Consider the following 27714-nt stretch of genomic DNA (forward strand, 5'->3'; position numbering starts at 1 on the left):
ACTGCTCTCTACAGGTGCCAAAGATTCTGTCGGAATGTTTCACTCTCGAGTCAACTTGCCATTAACTTCTAGCTTGTTTATTCTGCTTTTTTGTTTAACACAACTGCTACCTACAGACCAAAGGTAATTTTCAGCTCACAGTTCCAAACTAAATAAAAACAATGAAAGATCAGTGAGGATTCTAACAGCTGTCTAGGGATCTTTATTGAACTTCTGTAGATCATACACACTGCAGGTACTGAGCATCGATGGTGAAGGGAGTAGATGCTTCTGAATTTGGTGCCAAACAGGCAGGCTGCTTTGTCCTGGATGGTGTCAAACTTCTTGAGGTGTTGTTGGAGCTACACCCATTCAGGCAAGTGGGGAGTATTCCATCACACACCTGACTTGGAGATGGTGGATTGACTTTGGGGAGTCAGGAAGTTAGTTACATGCTGCAGGATTCCTAGCCTCTCACCAGCCTTTGCAGCGGCAGTACTTATATGACGAGTCTAGTTCAGTTTCTGATCAATGATAATCTGAGATATTAACACTGAGGATTTCGGTGAGGGAGATGCTACTGAATATCAATGAGTGAAAGTTAAATTCTCTCTTATTGGAGATGGTCATTGCCTCCAATGGGTTTCTCCATGAGCTTATATCATCCTATTTTAACTAATTCTAACTGTATCACTAAGACCTTTCTCCCGACAGATATTTCTCTAGCTTCACCTTAAAGGTATTTTTCCAATTCATCTCAGTTACTTTTTGTGGCCAGCAAGTTCCACATTCTTAACATTGCCCGGGTGAAGAGGTTTCTCTTTAATAGCCTACGGAATTTATTGGTGCCGAACTCACACGTTAGCCCCTAATTTTGATCTTTTCTCCCAGCAGATATTATGTATGTCTCATAGTAAACCCCTCCAACAGGTCACTGCTCAACTTTTTTGTTCTCTGGAGAAAAGAACCTCTTCAAACTTTCACTGGGATGAAAGGAAGGAAAAGGACATTTAGAGTCATAGAGTTACGGAAACAGACCCTTCAGTCCAACTCATCCATGCCGACTGGATATCCTAACTTAATCTAGTTACAGTTGCCAGCACTAGGCCCATATCCCACTAAACCTTTCCTATCCATATACCTATCCATATGCCTTTTAAATGTTGCAATTGTACCAGCCTCCACCACTTCCTCTGGCAGTTCATTCCATACACATACCACCCTCTGTGTGAAAAAGGTGCCCCTTAGATCCCTTTTATATCTTTCCCCTCTCACCCTAAACCTATGCCCTCCACATCTGGACTTCCCCACCCCAGGGAAGAGACTTTTTATATTTATTCTGTCCATGCTCCTCAGGATTTTATAAACCTCTACAAGGTCACCCCTCAGCCTCCAACGCTCCAGGTAAAACAGGCCCAGCCTATTCAGTCTCTGCTTATAGCTCAAATCCTCCAACCCTGGCAACATCCTTGTAAATAATTTCTGAACCCTTTCAAGTTTCACCTCATCATTCTGATAGGAAGGAGACCAGAATTGCACGCAATATTCCATAAGTTATTGGAGCTTATCAGGGAGTGCGAGATATTTTTGAAGCTGACTGATTGTGATAGTGTTGTAAGATTGAAGAGCAAAAGAAAAGTTGCAAAGGATGGAAAGATATTTAATCAGGAGCACAACCTTTGCGGTTGCCTTTGGCGCTGAGTCAGAAGTATATGAGCCCAACTTGACATGCGCAAAGCTTCTCAGAATGCTCTAACAGTGACTCAGCTCAGCCCAGCATCATGTGACACAAGTGGAGGGAGACCCCAAAACCCCAGTTCTGAAGCTTTTGGAAAGAAAGAGCTGGAGATGGAAGGTATGTGACGGAGTTTGATTCTGCCGAGTCGTTCACTCGCTAGTGATCTCACCTTGGAGTATGAAGGTTGTGTTCAAGTCTCTGATACACAGGGTCTTCTGCACAATACCTGGGTCAACCTGCCGGGTACAGACCTGAGGGGGCGTTGTTCTGTCAAAGACATTGCTTCTTTGCTGGGCTAATAAGTGAAGTTCCTTGTACACTCTTAGGGAGATGTAAAAAATGGCACTAAACAACCTCAGTCAGTCAGATAATTTGGTCATCACCACATTGCTGTTTTTAGGAGCATTCTGTGCACAAATTGGTTGCTGCATAACTACAAATCAGTGGTATTGCCTGGAAGGTACTTTGTAATGTCCTAACCCCATGAAAGCTACTATGTAAATGCACACCTTCCTCTTCTTTTCCTCTCCCTTTCTTCCTCTTTTGCTGTCTTTCTCATTATTTTTCTCTCCCTATTTTTTTTTTCTCGCTCTCTTTCAATAAAATGTGGAAGAAGGAAGGAAAAGTGAGACACACAAATGATGGGTGACTGCCTGCAGTTTCACTTTCAGTAAAATAGACTTCACGGCTAATAGCATTTCAGGACACTGTTTGTGCTGATAAGCAGTCTTATCAGAACATCAGTGGCTACAGCAGCAGAGCTCTGGATATTCTTGCCTGTCAGCTTTTTTGTTCTATCAGAACTTGCAGAGAGGTCACTGTAAAAGAACAGCGTCTTTCACATAAAAGGTGACAGTCCGCAATGGAACGAATATACAATGCAGTCTTCTCCCAATGCAAAGAAAGGATAGGCCTAGCCAGCTGGAAACTGTGAATATGAGCGACTCTGTACTCATAGAATCAACCAACACAGAAAGAGGCCATTCTGGCCATCTAGTTAGCTCCATTCACCTGCACTTTTACAGTCCGTCTTTCCGTAACTTTTTCCTTTTCGTGTTAAATCTAGTTCCCGCTTGAATGGGAATTAAGAAACAAACCCTGGGAATTCCTGATGACGAGCTTAGGCTCGAATCGTCGACTCTCCTGCTCCTCAGATGCTGTCTGACTGGCTGTGTTTTTCCAGCACCAAAGTTTTTGACCATGGGAATCCCTAGACAAAAGTGAGGACTGCTGATGCTGGAAACCAGAGTTTAGATCAGAGTGGTGCTGGAAAAGCACAGCAGGTCAGGCAGCATCTGAGGAGCAGGAGAATTGATGTTTTGGGCAAAAGCCCTTCATTAGGATTCCCGATTTTCCTGCTCCTCGGATGCTGCCTGACCTGCTGTGCTTTTCCAGCACCACTCTGATCTAAACCAATGGGAATCCCTGTTTATTATCCACTGCTGTAGCACTCACCCACTTCACTTGTCCTTCCTTCTTCCATATTTTGTTGAGGGAGAGAAAAAAGAGAAAGGAAGGAAGAAAGAATGGGGAAGATAGAGTAAAAGAAATACTTGTAATAATGCGGCATACTGACTAGTCAATTGTGTTTCTATTGTATTTGGTGAATGGTATACCCAGGAGTGTCAATGATATCAGGTCTGCAGAGCGGAATTAGAATTAGGTTTATTGTCATATTTATTGTCAGGAGTACAATGAAACGTTTACAATGTCGCTCCCCCTGGTGTCACCTTAGATACAAATACCTCGGTACAAAACTTAGATGCAAAATAGAGAAATGAAGAAAAAAGTGACATAACCTTACAGTTATTCATTGTACAACTTTAACAAAAAAATAAAGTTGAAAGGATAAACATTGGATAAAGGATAAAAGGATAAAGACTGGAAGCATCCCTACATCTTGTGCACAAAGTCAACATTGACCATTCCTGGCCTATGCTCAATGAAGAGTTAATATCCTCAGTAGCTGTATTTGGAAGCACATCTCTCACCCGCAGTATAACGTTCCATTTCCCTCTTCCAATTATATTCCTGGCTGTTTTGTGAGAAGCTGCCTATTTTGCGTTGTTGATATTGTATCCAAATTCTTATGGTGAGCAGAAAGACCAAAGTCTGGTATCTCATCTGCTCACTTGAAGTACGCATGGGAATATTTAACATATCTTGATGTAAGCCTAGAAGGAGTACATTAGCCTGCCCACGTGCTGGTTCTGAAAACATGCAGCAGACCCCAGAGTTTCCACAGGGCCGAAATGAGGTAACAGAAGAGGAGCTGTTGTCCAGAAATAGGCCAAGGACAGCATAGTCCACAGCTCAGCCAAGTGGGACCAAGTGAAATGGCCATTTCAGAAGAGAACCAGGGAACCACCTCAGGATAAAAAGAAGGGGAACTTTGCCATTTGGTATTTGGCACAGTGATAATGTCACTGGATTTAGCAACTCAGAGGTTCAGTTAAATCGCTGGGGGAAAGGGTTCAAATCCCATCGTTATTTTAATTTAAATTCAATGGATAAATCTGGAATGTAAACTTTGTCTCAATGATTATATTATTTAGTGTGGAAACAGGCCCTTGGGCCCAAAAAGTCCACACTGACCCACAATCCACTCCCCTACATTTACCATTTAACCTAACACTACAGGCAATTTAGCATGGCCAATTCACCTAACCTGCACATTTTTGGACTGTGGGAGGAAGCCAAAGCAAACCCACGCAGACATGGGGAGAATGTGCAAACTCCACACAGAGTATTACCTGAGGCAGGAATTGAACCCAGGCCTCTGGCGCTGTGAAGCAGCAGTGCTAACCACTGTGCCATTGTGCTGTGATGCTTGCCTTGACAACTGAAATCCATTGTTGTTAAAAAAAGTTCACTAATGTCCTTTACAATAGGACATCATGTGACAACAGAGCAGAATAATGTGGGGCTGACCCTCTAAAATGGCCCAGCCAGTCACTTGGTTCAGGGGCAGAAAATGCTGGACTTGCCACTGAGGCTCACACCTTATGCAAAAGCGAAGAATTTCAGGATCTTAGCAGTAAGGTTCTAATAACGTATTTTATTAAGTTTTAGTTTTCATTGTAAAGCCACAATGAAAAACTAGATGTGATAGTCTAAAAGGTTTGGGTCTGCTCCAGTAACCCAGAAGTCATAAGATCAAAATCCACTATAAATTTGAATTCATAAATCTGTTTCATTAACTTCCTTTAGCAAGGGGACCCTGGTGTAGCTCGAGGTTATATGTAATTCCACATTATAAGGTGACAAGACATTACCCTGAATATAATTCATTCTTGGACTGCAGAGGGCACTGGCTGGACCAGCGTTTATTCTCCATCCCTTACAGCCCTTGAGAAAGTGGTGCTGAGTCATATATTTGAACACTCACAGTGCTACTGGAGTGTGAGTTCCAGGATTTTAACTTAGTGACAGTGAAGGAACGGTGATGTGTTTCCAAGTTAGGATGGTTAGTGTCTTGGAGGGAACTTGCAGGGGGTGGAGTTCCCATGTATCTGCTGCCCTTGTCCTTCTAGAAGGTAGTGGTTGTGGCTTTGGAAGATGCTGTCCAAGGAGACTTTGTGAATGTCAGCAGAGCATCTTGTGCACATTGCTTCTAGTGAGCTTCAGTGGTGGAGAGCACGAATGTTTGAGATTACTAATAACCAGAGATAGGCTACATTTCTCACATCTTTAAAACAAAATTCAATATTTGTAGCCTGTGTCCCAGAATCAAACAGTGGGAAGCTTCCCCCCTCCCCACCCCGATTTATTCTCTGTCCGACCTACTGAGCTTGAGATTTTGTTCCTTCTCTATTTCAATAAACAGAAGTTGCCTTCATGGCACAAAGTGAAACAAAAAAAACACAGCAGAGAAACATCCACCACTCCACACAAACAGAGGTATATTTCTCATAATAAATCGCCAGTGGTGGAGATTGACTTCCGGGCTGTAATCTAATCTCATTGCTCAGAGGGGCTGCTGTAAACTGATCAAGGTTGTGCACAAGCAGAGAGGAATTTCAACACAAAGACCATCTGAAATGCAGCCACAGTATCAATAGTATTACTTTCTGGCCTTGTGACACCTTGCAAGGGCAGTACACTGGATCTGTAATGTAAGTCTCAGGGAGGGCAACAAGTCATTATCAGAGTTTCATTTCAGACCCTTTGACCCTATAAACAGAGTTCTGTGAGTTCCTTGATAGATTATCTCACATTAGTCAAGGTTAAAAAATGTTGCAATCTAAACTCATCAGTATGAGCAATTTGATTTTAATCCTTTAATGCCCTTCATGTACTTGCTTGATTGTGGCTATCAGATGCTTCTTACTTAGTTTTTGAGCATAGAACAGCAAAGTGCAGCTTCTGAACTCCTCCTCACATATCTACATTAATACCAACACCACTCCGACCCCGTCCTTTCTCCAACTCCACCACCTCTCCTGATTATTGCTGCTGACACCCTAACCCTACAGCATGGAAACAGACCCTTCGATCCAACCAATCCATACCAAACTAAACTAGTCCCTCTTGCCTGCGCTTAGCTCTATCCCTCCAAACATTTCTTAACGTGTACTTATCCAAATGTCTTTTAAATGTTGTAACTGTACCCGCATCTACCATTTCGTCTAGAAGCTAATTCCACACACCAACCACTCTCTGTGTAAAAAATTTGCCCCCATGTCATTTTTAAGTCTTTTGCTCTCACCTTAAATATGCCCCTTTCTCTTGAAATCCCCTACCCTAGGGAAAAGACACCTACTATTCTACTTATCTATACCCCTCATGATTTTATAGACCTCTACAAGGTCACCTCTCAATCTCCTATGCTTCAATGGAAAAAATCCCAACTTATCTGACCTCTGCCTCTAACTCAAGCCCTCTATTCCCTGCAAAATCCTGGTAAATCTTATCTGAACTCCCTCCAACTTAATCATGTCCTTCCTATAACAGGGTGACCAGAACTGCACAGAGTACTTCAGAAGAGGCCTCACCAACATACTGTACAACTTAACATGACGATCCAACTACTGCACTCAAAGGTCTGAACAATGAAGGCAAGAATGCTAAACACCATGTCTATGTGTGTTGCAAACTTTAAAGAATTATGTACCTGAACGCCTAGATCTCTCTGTTCTACAACACCACCCAACTTTTACTTGCATACATCCTGTCCATTTTGTTTTACCAAAATGCAATACCTCTCATTTATCCAAATTAAACTCCATCTACCACTCCTCAGCCCATTGACCCAATTGATCAAGATCTGTCTGTAATCTTTGATAACCTGGACCATCTTTTTGTTAGCTCAGTTGGCTGGGTGGAGTTGGTTCATGATGTAGAGAGATGCCAACGGGGTGGGTTCAATACCTGCAATGGCTGTGGTTAACATGAAGGTTAATTGGCAACTCACCTCTGCCTCACAAAACAACCTGCCATGCAGCATGTGAAAAGCATAAAAGAGGAAGGGAGGTGCTCCCAAAATCAAGGTGGACCTTACCAGATCTCTCGAGTAAAAAATGAGGTCTGCAGATGCTGGAGATCACAGCTGCAAATGTGTTGCTGGTCAAAGCACAGCAGGCCAGGCAGCATCTCCACACACATCATCTATTGCATCCGCTGCACCCGATGTGGCCTCCTCTATATTGGTGAGACAGGCCGCTTACTTGCGGAACGCTTCAGAGAACACCTCCGGGCCGCCCGAACCAACCAACCCAATCACCCCGTGGCTCAACACTTTAACTCTCCCTCCCACTCCACCGAGGACATGCAGGTCCTTGGACTCCTCCACCGGCAGAACACAACTACACGACGGCTGGAGGAGGAGCGCCTCATCTTCCGCCTGGGAACCCTCCAATCACAAGGTATGAATTCAGATTTCTCCAGTTTCCTCATTTCCCCTCCCCCCACCTTGTCTCAGTCGGTTCCCTCAACTCAGCACCGCCCTCCTAACCCGCAATCCTCTTCCTGACCTCTCCGCCCCCACCCCACTCCGACCGATCACCCTCACCTTGACCTCCTTCCACCTATCCCACCTCTATCGCCCCTCCCCCTAGTCCCTCCTCCCTACCTTTTATCTTAGCCTGCTTGGCTCTCTCTCTCTTATTCCTGATGAAGGGCTTATGCTCGAAACGTCGAATTCTCTATTCCTGAGATGCTGCCTGGCCTGCTGTGCTTTGACCAGCAACACATTTGCAGCTTACCAGATCTCTCATCCGGTTCTGCCACAAACCTTGCCATAGCTCACGTCACTCAGACCCTGGTAAGATTCCATCCGTATGCAGACTTGTAATGTCAGAAACATGCCCGCTAATTTTGTGATGAAAGGTGTGTGATTTTTTTAATGTATTATTATCATTTGATTTTTAGAGTTTGGATTTTAAACTAGTGGCTTAAGGATTTGGTCTATTTGTGTGAAGGAGTTTAATAATTAACAATGTCAGTCTATTTCCATGACTTAAAGCTGTGTGTGTCAGACACTACCTGACTGTATCAGTACATTGAGTACAGAAGTTGGGAAGTTAAGCTGCAGTTGTACAAGACGTTGATGAGGCCGCACTTGGAATATTGTGTTCAGTTATAGTCACCTTGCTACAGGGATGATGCTACTAAACTGGAAAGAATGCAGAAGAAATTTACAAGGATATTGCTAGGACTCAATGGTTTGAGTTACGGGGAGAGGTTGGACAAGCTCGGACTTTTTTCTTCAGAGCATAGGAGACTGAGAGAGGTACTTACAGAGGTGTATAAGATCATGAGAGGCATGGATAGGATGAACGCACTCAGTCTTTTTCCCAGGGTTGAGGAATCGAGGACTGGAGGCTGTCAATTTAAGGTTAGAGAAGAAAAAATAAAAGGGAACCTGAGGGGCAAGTTTTTTACACATAGGGTGGTATGCATATGGAATGAGCTGCCAGCGGAAGTAGTTGAGATGTTACATTAACAACATTTACAAGGTATTTGGACAAATACATGGACAGGAAAAGATTAGATGGGTATGGGCCAAAGAGCCTGTCTCCATGCTGTAGGACTGTATGACTTTATGGCTGAAGATGTTACCGTAAGTCAACTGAAGTTTGTTGAGATTGTGGAGGTTTACAACATGAGAAGAAAAAATATTAAGTTATTATCTTTGCAAAAAAAAAAGCACTTTTTCCCATTTCGTTAAATACTTCTGAGTTCAGTACAAATGTCCAGGTTCAGGTGCTAAATAGATTCTCCTAGAAATGGAAATTATCCAGTGCAGTTAAGGGAATAATTTACCTTAGTGTAAGGGTTCTTGTTTGTGAAAATTTCCAGACCCGAGATATTTGGTTGCAACTGCTAATTCTTAAAAGTCTATGAACGTCTAAGCTCTCAGTTGTGTAAGTAGTCAAGGGAAAAGTCTGCCAAACTCATGGGAGTGGTATTGAGAAGAAGCAGTTAATTTAAAGCTATTACTCAGATGGGGAAGGTAAGTTCCTCTGAATTTTTATACACTGTAAAGTGATGGTGTTGGGGAGCAGATGGGATTTTATTTTACAGTGTGTTTTAAAATCTATTAAAATGTGTTATTCGAAAAAACAAAGAACAATACAGCACAGGAACAGGCTATTCGGCCCTACAAGCTGCATTGACACATTTTGCCCTTCCATACTTAAACTGTCTTCACTTACAGGATCTGTATCCCTCTATTCCCTTCCTATTCATGTATTCGTCCAGGTGCTTCCTGAACGCTGCTATTTGTCTGCTTCCACCACCTCCTCTGGCAGCACAGTCCAGGCACTCACCACCCTTTGTGTGAAAAACATGCCTTGCACATCTCTATTAAACATCCCCCATCACCTTGAACCTGTGTCCCCCAGTAATTGACCCTTCCACCCTGGGAAAAAGTCTCATACTTTCCACTCTATCCATGCCATTCACAATCTTATAAACTTCTATCAGGTTGCCCCTCAATCTTCTGCAATCCAGTGAAAACAAACTCAGTCTATCCACCCTTTCCTCAAAGCGAAGACCCCCTGGACCAGGCAACATCCTGGTAAATCTTTTCCGTAATCTGTATATGTAGATAGCTTGGTTTCTTTTATTTTAGTTTGTTTTTTAGGTCATGATTTGGAGATGCCAGTGTTGGACTGAAATGGACAAAGTTAAAATCACACAACACCAGGTTTTAATCCAACAGGTTTAATTGGAAGCATTAGCCTTCAGAGCGCTGCTCCTTCATCAGGTGGTTATGGAGCAGAATCATATGACACAGAATTTATAGCAACAGGATTGCAGTGTCATGGAGTGTAATATTAAAGAAACTTAGCTTGAGTCTTTCATCTTTCAAAGTGACCATGTTAGTTTTGGTTCCTTCATATATAAATCCCAGAACTTTATAAAGTTTCATTCTCAAGATAGCTTTTAGCATTAGGCACCATCTCAGCTCAGATAATACATTGAAGGTGTGAAGTTAAAGTCTGTCTGTGTCCCACTGTTAGGTCAGATTGATTCTATTTCTAAAGTAGGATTTACAGAATTTTACATGGATTTATGCAGTTTTTGAGCAAAATAAAATGTAAATCAGCAAGTACAAATTTACCACAAAATCTTCTGTTTAAGGTTTGACAGTTGTTTAAAAGTAAAACATGGAGGCGTAGGGAGGGTCTTGGTGAGGTACTCATCCTCATCGATAAGGTGTTGCAGACTGAGAAGAACATGGCGTAGTGTTTTGGCTCCTGGGAAGTATTGGACAATGTTCTTCACAGCCTGCAACATATTATTGATGAGGATGAGCACCTCACCAAGACCCTCCCTATGCCTCAATTTCTTACCTTTAAACAAGCACCAAACCTCAAACAAATCATTGTTCGCAGCAAACTGCCAAGCCTTCAGGATAACATCGATGACAACACCATACAACGCTGACATGGCAACCACTGCAAGATATGTCAGAGTGTTGACACAGATACCACCATCACCTGTAGGGACACCACCCCACCGTGTACGTGACAGGCACTCATGTGATTTGGCCAACGTTGTCTACAGGTGTCCCCACTTGAATGTACACACACACACACACACACACACACACACACACACACACACACACACACACACACACACACACACACACACACACACACACACACACACCCCTACAGATCCATACACATCTGAGACCATCTGTCATACTCAAGCTCTCTCTCATATATTCACACATATACACCCCCCCCACACTCATGCCCACACATGCACCCTCTCACAGACTTATACCCCATTGCACTCACACACATACACACACTCGTTCACAGACACTCATACTCTCCCCCCCTCCCCGATACACACTCACATGCACACATTTACTTGGTCTCCCCTGAACACACAGACATATAAGTTTGTGGGGTACATTTGTATTTGCTGATTTACATTTTATTTTGCTCAAAAACTGCATAAATCCATGTAAAATTCTGTAAATCCTACAATTAGAATCAGTCTGACCTAACATTGGGACACAGACAGGCTTTAACTTCACACCTTCAATGTATTATCTGAGCTGAGATGTTGGATATTGTTAAAGTTATCTTGAGAATATAACTTTAAAAAAGTCCTGGGATTTATATATGAAGAAATAAAAACTAACATAGTCACTTTGAAAGATGAAAGACTCAAGCTAAATTTGTTTAACATCATATTCCTGCAATTCTGTTGTTTTAAATTCTGTATTGTATGATTCTATTCTTCCAAATTAACCTGTTGGACTATAACCCAGTGTTGTGTGATTTTTAACTTTTTTTGAGGTAATTCACTCCTGTTTTGTTAAAACCATCTCTGTAGCCTGGAGTGCTTACGTTTCATAAAATCGTGACAGATCACAACAGTAAATAAAACATGATCTATTAAGCCAGATTTCATTTGTTGAATCTGACTTGTCCAATAGTGGCATCAACTAGGATCGTAACAGTTTGTACAGAGGAACGTACTAAGGAGCAGCTAATGTGATGGTGACCAGGTTTACTGATGTTAGTTGAAGGATCAATATTGCCAGGATTGTCTCGGTGTTCGTTAACCAACACAGACAGATTTTCAGTTTAGACTAGATTACTTACAGTGTGGAAACAGGCCCTTCGGCCCAACAAGTCCACACCGACCCGCCGAAGCGCAACCCACCCATACCCCTAACACTACGGGCAATTTAGCATGGCCAATTCACCTGAATCACACATCTTTGGACTGTGGGAGGAAACCGGAGCACCCGGAGGAAACCCACGCAGGCACGGGGAGAACATGCAAACTCCACACAGTCGCCTGAGGCGGGAATTGAACCCAGGTCTCTGGTGCTGTGAGGCAGCAGTGCTAACCACTGTGCCACCGTGCCGCCCTAATAACTAATCTGAAAGCAGTGCCACCAACAATACAACACTCCCTCAGCACTATATTGTGCTATCGGCCTAGATGTTGCCCTATCTCATCTCTGGAATGGGACAGGAACACACAAATGTTTCTTTTTATATATTCATGGAATATGGAGTCACTGGCTAGGTCAGCATGTAATGCCCATCCCTAGTTGCCCTGCAGAGGGTGGTGCTGAGCTGTCTTCTTGAACTGCTGCAGCCTTTGCCCAATCACAGTGCTGTTAGGCAAGGAGTCTGACTCAGGCTAAAGCTTGTGATCCACTAGGCCATGGCTCACACTCCTTATGTGCCTTTTTGAAAAATTTCATTCCTGGGATGTGGGCATCGCTGGCTGGTCCAGCATTTCTTGCTAATCCCTAATTGCCCAGAAGGCAGTTAAAGGTCCACCACATTGCTGTGAGTCTGGAGGTGTATGCGGGCCAGACCTGATAAAGACAGCAGATTTCCTTTCCTAATGGACATTGTTGAAACAGATTGGGTTTTATGACCATCAATATGAGGCTAACCTTTTATTCCAGACTTTTATTGAATTCAAATGTCACTAACTGCCACAGTGTGATTTGAACCCATGCCTCCAGAACACGAGCCCTTCTGATGAAGGGCTTTTGCCCGAAATGTTGATTTTCCTGCTCCTCGGATGCTGCCTGACCTGCTGTGCTTTTCCAGCACCACTCTGATCCAAACCCTGATTGGACCAAAGGGTCTGTTTCCATGTTTCTGACTATGACTCTACCTCTTGCTCACTTGAAAGTAGTAATTGGATTACTAGGTCTTGTGATAATATGACCTCCTCTGAAATACTGCATCCAGTTCTGGTCAGCCTATTATAGGAAGGATATTATTAAGTGAGAGAGGGTTCGGAAAAGATTTACCAGGATGTTGTATGGTATGGAACATTTGAGTTATAAGGAGAGGCTGGATACGCTGGGACATTTTTTAGTGGAGGTTAGGAGGTTATTGAGTTTTACAAAATCATGAGGGGTATAGATAGGGTCAATGGCAGGTATATTTTCTCTAGGATGGGTGATTTTAAGACTGGAGGCATATTTTTAAGGCAAGAGGAGAGAGATTTAAAAAAGACATGGGGGGCAATATTTTTTGCACAGAGGGTGGTTCGCGTAGGGAATGAACTTCCAGAGGAAGTCACGGATGCAGGCACAGTTACAACAGTTTAAAAGGCACTTAGGTAAGTACAGGTTTGGAGGGATATGGGCCAGGAGCAAAAAAGGTCAGACCATCCAAAGAGCAGGAGCGTCATATTTCAGGCCGAAACCTGACAAAGGATTACAGCCTGAAACCTTGACTTTCCTGCTCCCCGGATGCTGTCTGATCTGTTGTACTCTTCCAGCTTCATATCTATTGACTCGAACTTCTATCATCTGCAGTCCTTACTGTCTCATAGACCAGGAGCAGGCAGGTGGGACTAGTTCAGTTTGGGATTATAGATTAGATTAGATTCCCTACAGTGTGAAAACAGGCCTTTTTGGTCCGACTAGTCCACGCCGACCCTCCGAAGAGTAACCCACCCTGACCCATTCCCCCTGAAATGCACCTAACTCTACGGGTCAACTTAGCATGACCAGTTCACCTGACCCGCACATCTTTGGACTGTGGGAGGAAACCGGAGCACCCAGAGGAAACCCACGCAGACACGGGGAAAATGTCCAAACTCCACACAGACAGTCACGTGAGGCTGGAATTGAACCCAGGTCCTTGGCGCTGTGAGGCAGCAGTGCTAACCACTGTGTCACCATGCCACCCCATGGTTGGCATGGGCTGATTGGACCAAAGGCAAAAGTGGCAAAAGATTCCTGATGAAGGTCTTTTGCCCAAAACATCGATTTTCCTGCTCCTGCCTGACCTGCTGTGCTTTTCCAGCGCCACTCTGATCTAAACCCTGATTGGACCAAAGGGTCTGTTTCCATGTTGTCTGACTCTATGGGTCTACCTCTTGCTCACTTGAAAGTAGAAAGCAATGAGAGGTATAGTTACTGCAGCCATAACGGATAGAGGAGGCTAATTGAAGGAGAAGTGTTGCCGTTGATGGGATGTGGTTATACAGGAATGAGACAGCATTCTGTGCAGTGATTGCAAACCTTATGTTTATTGATGCTAATTCCAGCTTGCTCAAATGTATTATGCATTGTCAGTTAGTCATGTCCAGATGCAATAAGACTGTCTAGACTGAGCGATTGTTGTGCTATGGAGTTGCTGATCATAGCAAGGGTGATAGCTGGGAACATTGCATTACATCTTGTTAAAAGACTTGACAGAATTATTCAGGCCGGTCAGTCTGAGCAAGGGAGGTAATGGTTCTGGCAAACAAGTGAAAGAAATGAGTCAGTCAGTTCCTTGGTTGTTGAAAGAGACATGTGACAAAAGTAAATATTCTCCCCAGTGTCCAATAAAGAAGCTTTCTGTACTTTTGTGTTTGATTTGTGATAGACAGGTGTCTTGAAAATCTAAGGCATCTAAGAAGCCCATTATATCTGTAAGGTCGAGCCTTGGGAAAGCTATGTTTCAACTGAAGCTAATCAAATTATTGTTTTGTTTTGGAAGACATTAGGCATTTTCTATGTTAACTGCTGCTCATGGCAATCAGATGAAGGGTAGTGATTTCAATTACTGTCAGATGTCAAAAACAATGAGACCGTCAGAAAGCTAGGAGGCTGCAGTTCACAGCTTATCGATTTAAGCGTTTCGTAACCAGACAACTCAGAAGAAATTGTGTATTCAGCAAATGAGTCTGCCTTCACTTCAAAGTGAAGCCAAGTGTATCGCTCCCAGTTCTGTACTCCTCACTCACTCAGTTACAAGAGGGGTGCCACGCAAGGTCACGACGTTTCCATCAGAAACTTGTCTGAGTTTCTCAAGTCAGAGAAAAACTTGACTGCCCCACATTTGGGATCAGATCCAAGGATTACGTTGGAAGGAATGTAAGGGGCTGATCTCCACTGGAGTCCCTGGACTTTTCAGAGAGAATTGCGTCACCATTGATTGAGCCAGCCATAAGGATCGAGCTCAGGTCTGTCACTCTTTGATTTGTTGGCTGCTGTACCACTGCAGGGGTCAGAAGTGTGTTACCCCCGAGATGAAGCAAGTCTTGGAAGCAGGAGGAAGGGAGCTACTCAGTAAGTTGATAGAGGAAGCCCCATTTTGACAGGCAAAACTGAAGTAGCCTTTCCAAAGATCTCCAGTGACAAAAGGCTGAAAATTGAGGAGAAAGAGAGTCTGGATTGGTATGGACTATATTCACTGGAGTTCAGAAGAATCAGGGGCGATCTTGTAGAAACTTATAAAATCCTAACAGGTCTAGACAGGAATATGTTTCCGATGATCGGGGAATCCAGAACCATGGATTATATCCTAAGGACATGAGGTGGGCCATTTAGGAACGAGATGAAGAGAAATGTCTTCACATAGAGAGTGTGGAATTCACAAAGCAGTTGAGGCCAAAATATTGGATGTTTTCAAGAAGGAATTAGACGTAGTTCTTAGAACTAACGAAGTCAAAAGGTATGGGGAAAAATCAGGAAGAGGATACTGATTTTGATGTTTGAAGGGCCAAATGACCTACTCATATATTTATATCCTATGTTTCTATGATACGGGTGATGAGGAAAGCAAAACACTGGTCAGAAATAGTTTCATCAGGGATAAGTACCTCAGAGGTGAAATGATATACTCATCAGTGCTCCATACTAACTCTCAGCAAGGTGCTGCACATTGCAGCTTTCATTGGCAACCATCAACATCAGCAATCCAGGTTATGGGCTTTTTAATTCATTTCATGAAACATCAGTCTTTATTCTCCTTGGGCTGTGTTTCCAGTGAACCAGTGTATTAAACACTGAACTCTGCTGCTGCGTAGTTGAAGCTGGACATTTTGACAAACCAAGTGTTGTTCATTATATTTAAGCCTGGAAGGTTCCAGTCAAGACATGTTTGCATTACTTAAAAATAAAGACATTTTCTAAGTGTTTTCAATGACTAATGCACCTTCCCTGGAGATGGTTATCTCAATATCTATTCACAGATCATTCTTTCTTCCTTTATTTTTTTGTGGGATGTGGACGTTGCTGACAATTATTTGTCTCTAAGTTGCTTTTTGAAAGTGAGTGGCTTGCTAGATCATTTCAAAGTGCAATTCAGAGTTAATCATATCACTGTGAATGAAGAGTCATAGACCAGATTATGAAGATGGCAGATTTTCATCTTTCACGGACAACAGTGAACTTTTCCTGGAAAAGCTTAGCAGGTCTGTGTTAACGCTTCCAGCCTGAAGAGCTAACTCTGATTTCTCTCCACAGATGCTGCCTGACCTGTAGAACTTTTCCAGCAATTTTTGTTTTTGTTTCTGATTTCCATCACTGGCAGTTCTTTCGTTTTTTTTATTTAGTGAATCCTTCCTGACTACCATACTCTGCCCCTCATGATTTTAATCATCTCAATCATGCTCCCCACCCTGCCCCCACCCCAACCCACCCAGCCTGCTCTGCTCCAAGGATAGCAACCACAGTCTGACTAAAGTAAAATAAAGAATTGCGGATGCTGGAAATCTGAAATGAAAATGGGAATTACTGGAGAAACTCCACAGGTCTGGCAGCATCTGTGGGGAGAAATGTAGTGTTAACGCTCTAAGTTTGGTGATATATCATCTGATGTTTTCAGAGAGAGTTCAGTCATGACAATTTAAAGATTAAAAGTTAAAAGAAATGTGTGAGGGAAGTTTTTACTGCAGAGGGTGGGGCTGGGGGAGGTGGTAGAAGCAGATATTTGACAATGTTTAAGACGTATCTCAGCAGACACATGAAAACATGTAGGAAATAGAGGACTATAGACCATGTGCAGGCAAATGGCATTAGGTTAGAGAGGCATCATGGTCAGCACTGTCATAGTGGGCCGAGCTGTTCTGTTCTATGTTCTGTGTGAGGTGTAGTGAGGTCTCTCACTGCGTCTTACCCAACCCCACCTCATTAACTACCTGCCACATCACAAAAATGTCTGTCACAGCTGATTTCATTCCCACCTTACCCTGCCATTTCTGGAACTACTTATCACTGAGTAGATATCCCAGAATTCACAGCCATCCCTTACCACTTTTGAAAGGCCATTCTGCACCCAGACAGTCAGTGTCAGTCCGGAGCTAGCCTGACCCTGACCCCAGACACTGCAGACAGGGGGAAATCAATGCCCCCTTACTCCAGGGCAGGCAACTCACAGGTCCTCCTGGGAGGTGTGGTGCTGATGACTGGCTTCCTCTTTCAGGCTTAGCAGTGGAGGCTACAACACCAGACCGGGCCAGCCTGGCCCAAGTTTGCCACCCAGACTAGTGCTGTCTCAGCTGTTTGGCAGAATGTCCCACCATGTAGGAACAGCGTCAATGGCCGCCTTCACTCTGCCAGTGTTGTGCCAACATCTTCTCTATCTAACTCTGTGACAGTGGCCTCCTCCTACCAAGGTTCCTGCTCTACTCCCTTCTCTCTATTGCCTTCAACATTTTCCCTCACTCGCTCTCACCCACCCCAATCACCAACACCACTCACCATGCATGCCCTTTGTTCATGCCTTCTACCGAGTTTGAAATGCCTTCCACGTTCCTTTCCTTATAATGGATTTTTTTAGATGAGTTCCATTGAGTTTTGAGGTTAACATTGGCTGTTTGATGGAATATTGTTGGTTAGCATAAAGTGAGAGATGATATTTTGGTCAAGGACTAATTTTCAGTTGATTACTGACATGCTGTCAATATATGTCATCTGCAACAAGATAAATGCCAAGTTTTAATGTGTGTGCAATATAAATGTGAGTGAATGTGAACATATCTTGAATGAACATGTTAGCATATATGCATGTGTGTGTGTGTGTGAGCGTGTGTGCTTGCGAGTAAAGTTAGTGTATACATGTGAGTTTGTGTGTGTATGTGAGACCATATTTGTGTGCGCATATGACTGTGTGGGTGTGTGCATGTGTGCATATGGATGTGTTTAGGGTGAGTGTGTGAGGGGGTTTGTGTTTGTGATTGTTTATGTGTGAGGGAGAGCATATATATGTGTGTGAGTGTACGAATTTGTGTATGAGCATGTGTGTGACTTTGTGTGAGCATATATATGTAGCATATGTCAGTGTGCCTGCGAGCGTGTATGTACATGTATGAGCATAGCTGTGTTACTGTATGTGTGTGTTTACATATGTGAGTGTGTCTGTTTGTGAGTGGATGTATGTGTGAGTGCATCTATGTGTGTGCGTGTGTGAGCATATGTGGTGGTGTGTGTGAATGAGTGTTTGTTTGTCTATATGAGTGTATGTTTGTGAGATGGTATGTGTCTGTGTGTATATGTGCATGAGTGTATATGGTGTGTGTGTGTGCGAGCATATGTGGGGTTGTGGGTGTGTGCATATGAGTATGTGTGTGTCTGTGTGCGTGTATGCGTGTGTGCCTGTGCGTTTATCAGTGTGTTTGTGTGTGTGTCTGCCTGTGCACACATGCATTTGTGGGTGACTATAGGTTAGGATATGTGTGTGTGTGTATGTGTGTGTGTGTGTGTGTGTGTGGGGTATGTGTGTGTGTGGGGGGTATGTGTGGGGTGTATGTGTGTGTTATGTGTGGGGTGTATGTGTGTGTTATGTGTGGGGTGTGTGTGTGTGTGTGTGGGGGGGGTGTGTGTGGGTGTGTGTGTGTGTGTGGGGTGTGTGTGTGTGTGTGTGTGTATGTGTGTGGTGTGTGTGTGTGTGTGTGTGTGTGTGTGTGTATGTGTGGGGTGTGTGTGGGGTGTGTGTGTGTGTGTGTGTGTGTGTGTGTGTGTGTGTGTAAGTGTTTTTAGCAATTACAGCCAAGAAGCTGATATTTAAGAAGGAGGCAAGCTGTGCTGATGATAGAGGAACTACACTATCTTTGTTTCGCATCGCAGATGTGGAAGTACAGTGTAGAAATGGTCTGTATCTCCTTACATATGAAGCACCATGTTATGAGCCCATGTGTTACAATGCAAATCTCCTTAAAAAATTGTCAAATTGATAGCCTCTTCCCTCATCCTGCTCCCACCAACAACAGGTTTTAACTGCAGAAAATGCCCATATCATACATTTGACAGAAAGAGAGTAGGAGAAAACTTGCTTTTGTATAACATTTTCTAAAGAACTCAGCGTGTTAGAGAATGTTGTACAACCCATAACATTGTAATTTAGAGATTGCAGTGGTTACGTTATGAACTACAAGGTCCTACAAACCGCACTGTGATTATGGACAGATTCTTTATTAACAAGCACATGAGGAAGAACCCCTCTGTTATTCTTCAAAAGAGTGCCATGGAGTGTTTACATCTACCAATGACAAGTGGGGACAGAGCCTCAGTTTAATGTTGAATCTGATAGGCAGCACATCTAACAATGCAGCACTCCCTCCATAATGTATTGTTGCATCAGCCTTGATCTTACACTCAACGTCTGGCACTTGTTATGAACCAGACCATACACCCTCAAAATATATTAAGAAGATAGTCTAGACTATAATTTGTCCTTATTTTAAATTAAATGTAATTCACTGCATTCCAAATGCAATTCAACTGGTCAAACTACTTGACTTTAGACACAATTCACACTATTTGTACACACAGTTAGAATACAGACAAAATAAAGAGAAAATAAATGAATTGGCTTAAGTGTAACTCTATCAAAATGCTAAACAAAATAATATGTACATTAACTGCCACTAATTAACTGTTCCAATATAGTAACATCCTTTAAACACACCCTGGGCAAAGGCAAATTCAGTAAAATAGATAGTCTCACATGCAATTCTAGCAGCAGGATGAGAATCCCAGCTTTCAGCTGTAACAGAGAGAGGAATAATAGCTTCCACATCCAGCTTCAAGATCCCAGCAACTGCAGAGAACTAAAGCTAAAAATGCCTAGTTCTGTGGGACCTTGACCCCACCCATTCAGCCTGCTTCTATTGTTCCAACATTAAAATAAAAATCCCAAGACCTCACTTTATTGGCTTTGGAACAGACTGCTCTGTACCTCTGTCTCAACCTTTCTTCATTAAAAAAAGGACAAAATACAACCCTGAAAGCCATGGTATCATCACTCATTGAGTTTGTAACCATAATCTATTGACTCAAGGGACAGAGTGGCAGACTGCATTATGCTTACCACAGATATTTAACCACATCTAAATATGAGAAGTTATAATATTTAAACCAGAACAAATCAAGTCTTTTTAAACTCACAGGTGGAACATGGGCATCGCTGGCTGGGCCGGCATTTACTATAGATACTGCAGGAGTTACATGAACGTATCCATTCCCTAGCCAACATTCCATTAGGAATTCTGATGCAAGCGACTGGGAGTTGCAGCCAGTGTAAGTTCAGCTGTGCTAAACTGAAGTACAAAGAAGACTGCAAGAGTAATTGTGATCAGGAATTCTGCCAATGCACATTTCTTTGGCCACAGACATAAATCCATAAATGTATACTGTCTCCTTGGTATCCGGTTCAATGGCTGTCCAATGGAAAGTTGCCTGTATCTTGATGCACCTTGATGCCAGAGATTGTGATGCAAGTTGATATCATCAGAATAGGTAAAGAAAGAGGTGAGGTCCGGAGGGTTGAGTTTAAGGAATTATGAAAAAGAGTAAAAAGCCTCAATGATAATAAGTCCACATTATTCCCATTGCCATAATTTTTTTTTAATTTCAAAAATATACTTTATTCATAAAATTATTTTGATATCTATACAATTGGTGATGCCATACATATGTATACATTCCATTTCTTTACATACAAAGACCGGAATTAATCATTCATATATACAAGTCTGTATGGTGACCACCCAGGTATTTAGCTGAGGCGTCAGTGGAGCCCAATGACTGAGTGGGCCCCCTGTTCTTCTTTGGTGGGCAGACCTTACACTGTGGTCTTTTCCCCCCCCCCCCGCCTTGACGGCAGCTGCCCCAAACTTCAGCGCATCCCTCAACACGTCGTCCTGGATCTTCGAGAGTGCCAGTCTGTAACACTCAGTCGGGGTCAACTCTTTCAGCTGGAAGATCAACAGGTCTCGGACAGATCAAAGAGCGTCTTTGACTGAGTTGATGACCCTCCAGGCACAGTTGATGTTCGTCTCAGTGTGCATCCCGGGGAACAGACTGTAGAGCACAGGGTCCCATGTCACGGAGCTGCTAGGGACTAACCTCGACAAACATCACTGCATTCCTCTCCAGACTTCCTTTGGGTAGGCACATTCCAGAAGGTGTGTGACAGTCTCGTCCCTCCACAGCCACTTTGAGGGTAGCGTGCGGTGCGGCAGAGAGTCCGGGCGTGCATAACAGATCTCACAGGCAGAGCTCTTCTCACCACCAGCCAAGCCATGTCTTGGTGCTTGTTGGAAAGTTCTGGCGATGAAACATTCTGCCAAATGACTTTGACAGTCTGCCCAGGGGACCGCTCAACAGGATCCGCCCTCTCCTTTTCCTCTTGCCATAAATATCACAGGATCAAGCAGATGAAGATATGGCTTGAGACATGGTGCAAAAAAAAGGGATTTTAGATTCCTGGTACATTGGGACCTGCTTTAGGGATGTGTGGTCTGTGTAAATTGAGTATGTTTGCAGCCTGTCACCTTGCCCTGGCCAAATGTCATGGCAGGGTCGGGGAGAGGGGTTTGCTAATACTGTTGGGCAAGGTTTGAACTCAGGAAATGGGAAATAGAGTGTAAGTTCAGATAAAACAAAATGGGAAATGAAAACGGAAGGCAGAAAACTATGCGAGTGAGTTTGGAAGGTAGAGGAAAGAAAGGCTAGAGAATAAAGAGAAAGAGTTTGTCAGGATGTTTAGGTCAAATTGTGGAGATGAGCGAGTAAAGCAAGTGGGATGAGGGCACAGATTGAACCACGGCAATTTGATATCACAGCTAAAACAGAAACGGCTTAAAGAGGGACAGGAATAATAGCTCAAGGTTCCTAATTACAGGGTTTTTAGATGCAATAGCAAAGGGAATTAAAAAGAAAGGGGTGGGTGATGGCTTTGGTCAAAGCAACAATGAGAGTCACGAGGAGGGTGTTGGAAGTCTCAGCAAATGAGGTCAAATGGATTGAACCAAGGAATATATCAAGGGAAGGTTACACAACTTGGACTGTACCATAGATCCCCAAAAAGGACACAGAGTGATAGAGGTGTGAATATATGGGTAAATAACTGAGAAATGTTAAAACAGCAGGACAATAATAGGAGGAGGTTTTAACTACCCCAGTATTAAGTAAGATAGTTTCAATGTTAAAGAAATGGAGACAGCAACATTATTGAATTCCAGAGAACATGTCTGTCCAAGTTAGCACTGAATCCAAGAACAGATATCGTGATCCAAAGACTGCAGGAAATTAACATTGGACTGGACAGGCAGGTAGAGAAGTAGCAAAAGGAACTCAGTATAGAGACATCTGAGTCAATGCATTTCGACGTCAAAGAAGGCAAAGATATACAGAATAGATAAGAGGACACTGCGACCTGTAGAGGAAGTCAGAGGCTTTGAGCTTCTGTCTAAAATTTTCCTGAAAGTAGTGGGAGAAGTTGATAAGATGGTTAAGAATATGGAATATCCTCTATTAACTAAGGCACAGAACACCACCAACTGCAAGTTCCCCTCCAAGCCACTCACCATCCTGACTTGAAAATATATCACCGTTCCTTCACCGCCACTAGGTCAAAATCCTGGAATTCCCTCCCTAAGGGCATTCTGGTCTACCTACCTAGTGGGCGGCACGGTGGCACAGTGGTTAGCACTGCTGCCTCACAGCACCTGAGACCCGGGTTCAATTCCCGACTCAGGTGACTGACTGTGTGGAGTTTGCACGTTCTCCCCGTGTCTGCGTGGGTTTCCTCTGGGTGCTCCGGTTTCCTCCCACAGTCCAAAGATGTGCGGGTCAGGTGAATTGGCCATGCTAAATTGCCCGTAGTGTTAGGTAGGGATAAATGTAGGGGTATGGGTGGGTTTCGCTTCGGCGGGTCAGTGTGGACTTGTTGGGCCGAAGGGCCTGTTTCCACACTGTAAGTCTAATCTAAGTCTAATCTAATCTACAGCACATGGACTCTAACGGTGTAATAGGGCAGCTCACCTTCTCAAAGGTAACTAAGGTCGGGCATTAAATGCTGACTCATGTCCCACAAATGAATGAAAAATAGAATATTGGAGCAGGAACGTTAGCCTGGAGCTGTATAAAATACCAGTTAGGCCACAACTGTGTGCATTTCTAGTTAACCTCATAATAGAACGGATATAATTCCACTCGGTGAGGGTTCAGAGGAGATTAATAAGGATGTGGTCAGGACTAGAAAAAATGCAATGTTGAAAGAATCCATGCCCTGGGGTTGATCTACTTGGAGCAGAGGAAGCTGAGGAGAGATAGGATTTAGAATCTAAGGTCGCAAGGGACCAGGGCAGTGGGTGGGAGGGGTTATTTCACTTAGTAGAGGGGTCAGGGACTGGTTGACAGAGACTTAAAGTGATCGATAAATGAATTTAGAGGGGAGATGAGTGGAAGTGTTTTTCAGTCAGAGTATGGTGGAAGTCTGGAACTCTCAGTCTGGAACTCTCAGTCTGGAACTCTCAGTCTGGAACTCTCAGTCTGGAACTCTCAGTCTGGAAAGGTGATAGAGGCAGAAGCCCTGAACCTATTTGAAGGTTGGAGAAAGTGAGGGCTGCAGACGCTGGTGATCAGAGTCAAGAGTGTGGTGCTGGAAAAGCACAGCAGGTCAGGCAGCATCCACGGAGCAGAAGAATTGACGTTTTGTGCATAAGCCCTTCAGCAGGAATCAGCAGCACGCTCTCGGCCCCTATTTAAAGGTTGTCAGGATTTGCATCTGAAGTCCAAGAACACCAGTGTTCCAGAACTTACTGCTCCCCAGGCCAAGCTGTTCCGGTACAGTTACAACACTGGCTTCTCCCTGGCAATGTGGAAAATTGCCCAGATATGTCCTTTTTACAAAAAGTAGGACAAATTCAATCTACCCGGTCATCGCACTATCAGTTTACTCTCAGTCATTAGTAAAGTGATGGAAGGTGTCATTAACAATGCTATCAAGCAGCAACTGCTCAGAGACACCCAGTTTTGGTTCTGCAAGGTCCACTTGGCTCCCAAGCCCTATTATAGCCTTAGTCCAAATCAAGAGCTGAATAGAGAGGTTGAGGTGAACGTGGCTACCCATGATATCAAGGAGCAAGTGAAGACTGCAGATGCTGGAGATCAGAGCTGAAAATGTGTTGCTGGAAAAGCGCAGCAGGTCAGGCAGCTTCCAAGGAGCAGGAGAATCAACGTTTCGGGCATGAGCCCTTCTTCAGGAAGAAGGGCTGATGCCCAAAACGTCGATTCTCCTGCTCCTTGGATACTGCCTGACCTGCTGCGCTTTTCCAGCAACACATTTTCACCCTTGACATCAAGGCTACATTCAACTTTGCAAAACTGGAGTCAATGGGAATTAGAAGGAAAACTCTCTGCTGGTTGGAGTCATACCTGTCACATGGGAAGAGGGTTGTGGTTGTTGGACAGTGATGACAGTGTGGCCCTCCTTCTGTGCCACAAATATTTCTATGACATGAGGAGAGGGTGGGGGGAAGGGGCAGTCCATGAATTGCTCCTGATATGAACCAACAGGGGCAACAATTGACCAAATGGCTTTCGTCTGTGTGAGAATGATTCTATCGTTCTGATATTAAGCTGATCAGAAATAAAAATGCACTTTAAATAATTGCAATGGAAAGGACAGTTCTTCAACAAGGCAATAGTATTTTGCAAAGTCATGTCACTCTTCAACCCTGCATTTATGTAACAACTTGTGAATCCCTTCCAGTTTGTATAATATTAGACTTATAAAACACTCAATTGTGCTGCTTTCAGCAGAACAGCTAATCCTGTATCTGCTCCAGGATCTAGAAGTGATATTGCATCCTTTATTCTGGGCTTGGATATTCAAGAATGAACATTAATTAACTGTAATCGTGCACATTAGACATGCTGACTCTGGCAGACGTTTTCATTTCTGAAGTGGGAGCTGGAGTTAAAAAATTGTTGGGTTGAAATTTGTAAAAGTAACAGATCAGCATTTGTACTGTCCAATCATCACCAGACAGGCAAAATTCTGAGGAAGGGTCACTGGACTGAAAGCATTAACTCTGATTTCTCTCTACAGATGCTGCCAGACCTGCTGAGTTCTTCTAGCAATCTCTATGTTTGTCACAGGCAAAATTACTGTCACGAAAGTGTAGTTGGAGGTGGCGGTGTTCCCAGGTATCTGCTGCTCCTGTCCTTCAAGATGGTAGTGTCCGTGAGTTTGGAAGGTGCTGTCTAAGAAGCCTGGATGAATGCTGAGCATTGATGGTGGAAGGAATGAACATTTGTGGATGTAGTGCCAATCAGTGGCTTGCTTTGTCCTGGATGGTGTCAAGGTTCCTGAGTGTCATTAGGGGGTGCACCCAACCAGGCAAGTGGGGAGTACTCTAGCACACTCCTGACCTATACCTTGTAGATGGTGGAAAGTCTTGGTGAATCAGGAGATGAACTACCTGCTGCAGGGTTCCTGACCTCTAACATGCTCCGACAGTCACAGTATTTATATGGCTAGTCCAGTTGCGTTTCTGGTCAAAGTTAACCCTCAGAATGTTGATAGTGGGCGATTCAGTGATTGTTATTGCCAAGGGCAATGGTTAGATTCTCTCTATTTGGAGGTGATCATTGCCTCTCACTTACATAGTGCAAATGGTACTTGTCACTTGTCAGTCCAGATCTCACTGCAAAGAGATGTGGACTCCTTCAGTACCTAAGGAGTCGTAGATGGTGCTGAACATTGTGTAATCATTGACAAATATCCCCAATTCTGACCTTATGATAGAGGGAAGGTCATTGGTTAGACCTAGGACACTGCCCTGACAAACTCCAACATGGATGTCTTGGAGCTGAGATGGCTGACCTCCAATAATCACAACTATCTTCCTATGTGACAGGTATATCTCCAACCAGCAGAGAGTTTTCCTTCTAATTCCCATTGAGTCCAGTTTTGCAAGGTTGAATGTAGCCTTGATGTCAAGGACAGTCACTCTCACCTCAACATCTCTGTTCAGCTCTTGATTTGGACTAAGGCTACAATAGGGTCCGGAGCTGAGTGCACCTGGACTGGGTGCCTTTGAGCAGGTGCTGCTTAATAACACTGTTAATGACATCTTCCATCATTTTCTGATGATTGAGAGTAAACTGATGGTGTGATAATTGGCCAGATTAAATTGTTCCTACTTTTTGTAAAAAGGACATATCTGGGCAATTTTCCACATTGCCAGGAAGATGCCAGTGTTGTAACTGTACCGGAACAGCTTGGCCTGGGGAGCAGTAAGTTCTGGAGCACAACTATTTGAGAAAAATTTCTTCAAGCAAGGCAACCAGACTTCTGCAATAATAAAGGCTTATTTTAGTTTCAGCTTTATTTACTTTAACCCTTCATATCTACATTTTAGCTCAGAACTATCACTTTTTTCTGAAATGACGTTCAGCAATTGCTGTGTAATTAATTAACCCTGTGTAACATCACAATGCTACACTTCTCTAGCTTCCACCCGAAACATATTAAAACTGCCAATCCCCACAGACAACCCCTTCGCATACATAGGATCTGTTCTGATCAGGAGGAACATGATGGACATCTAAAAGTGCTCAAGGATGCCCTCATAAGAACAGGATATAACTCTCAACTCATCGACCACCAGTTCCGATGTGCCACATCGAGAAATCATAATGACCTCCTCAGGAGACAGACACAGGCTGTATCCTTTGTTGTCCAGTCCTTCCCAGGAGCCAAAAAAACTGCACCATGTTTTTCGCGGCCTGCAATATATTCTCGATCAGGATGAGTATCTTGCCAAGACCTTCCCTGCACCTCCACGCCTCGCCTTTAAACAACCACTAAACTTTAAACAAATGATTGTTCGCAGCAAACTGCCCAGCCTTCAAGACAACATCAACCACAACACTGTACAACTCTGTCACGGCAACTACTGCAAGACATGTCAGAGTGTCGACACAGATACCACCGTTACGTGTGTGGACACCATCCACAGTGTACGCGGCAGGCACTCGTGATTCGACCAGTGTTGTCTATTCCATATGCTGCAGGCAGGGATATCCTAAGGCATGGTACATTGATGAGACCGAATGGACACTATGACAATGGACAAATGGACATCACACAACAATCACCAGGTAGGGGAATATTTCAGCGGTCCGGGACATTCGGCCTCGGACCTTTGGGTGACCGTTCTCCAAGGCGGACTTCGGGACAAGCAGCAATGCAAAGTGACCGAGCAGAGGCTGATAGCTAAGTTCAGTTCCCATGGCAATGGGCTCAACCGGGACCTTGGGTTCATGTCACAGAACAGGTGAGCTGAAAACGTGTTGCTGGAAAAGCGCAGCAGGTCAGGCAGCATCCAAGGAACAGGAGATTCGACGTTTTGACATCAGGATGAAGGGCTTATGCCCGAAACGTCAAATCTCCTGTTCCTTGGATGCTGCCTGACCTGCTGCGCTTTTCCAGCAACACATTTTCAGCTCTGATACTCCAGCATCTGCAGACCTCACTTTC

This window comes from Hemiscyllium ocellatum, chromosome 8 (genome assembly GCF_020745735.1).
Source record: "Hemiscyllium ocellatum isolate sHemOce1 chromosome 8, sHemOce1.pat.X.cur, whole genome shotgun sequence".
NCBI lineage: Eukaryota > Metazoa > Chordata > Chondrichthyes > Orectolobiformes > Hemiscylliidae > Hemiscyllium > Hemiscyllium ocellatum.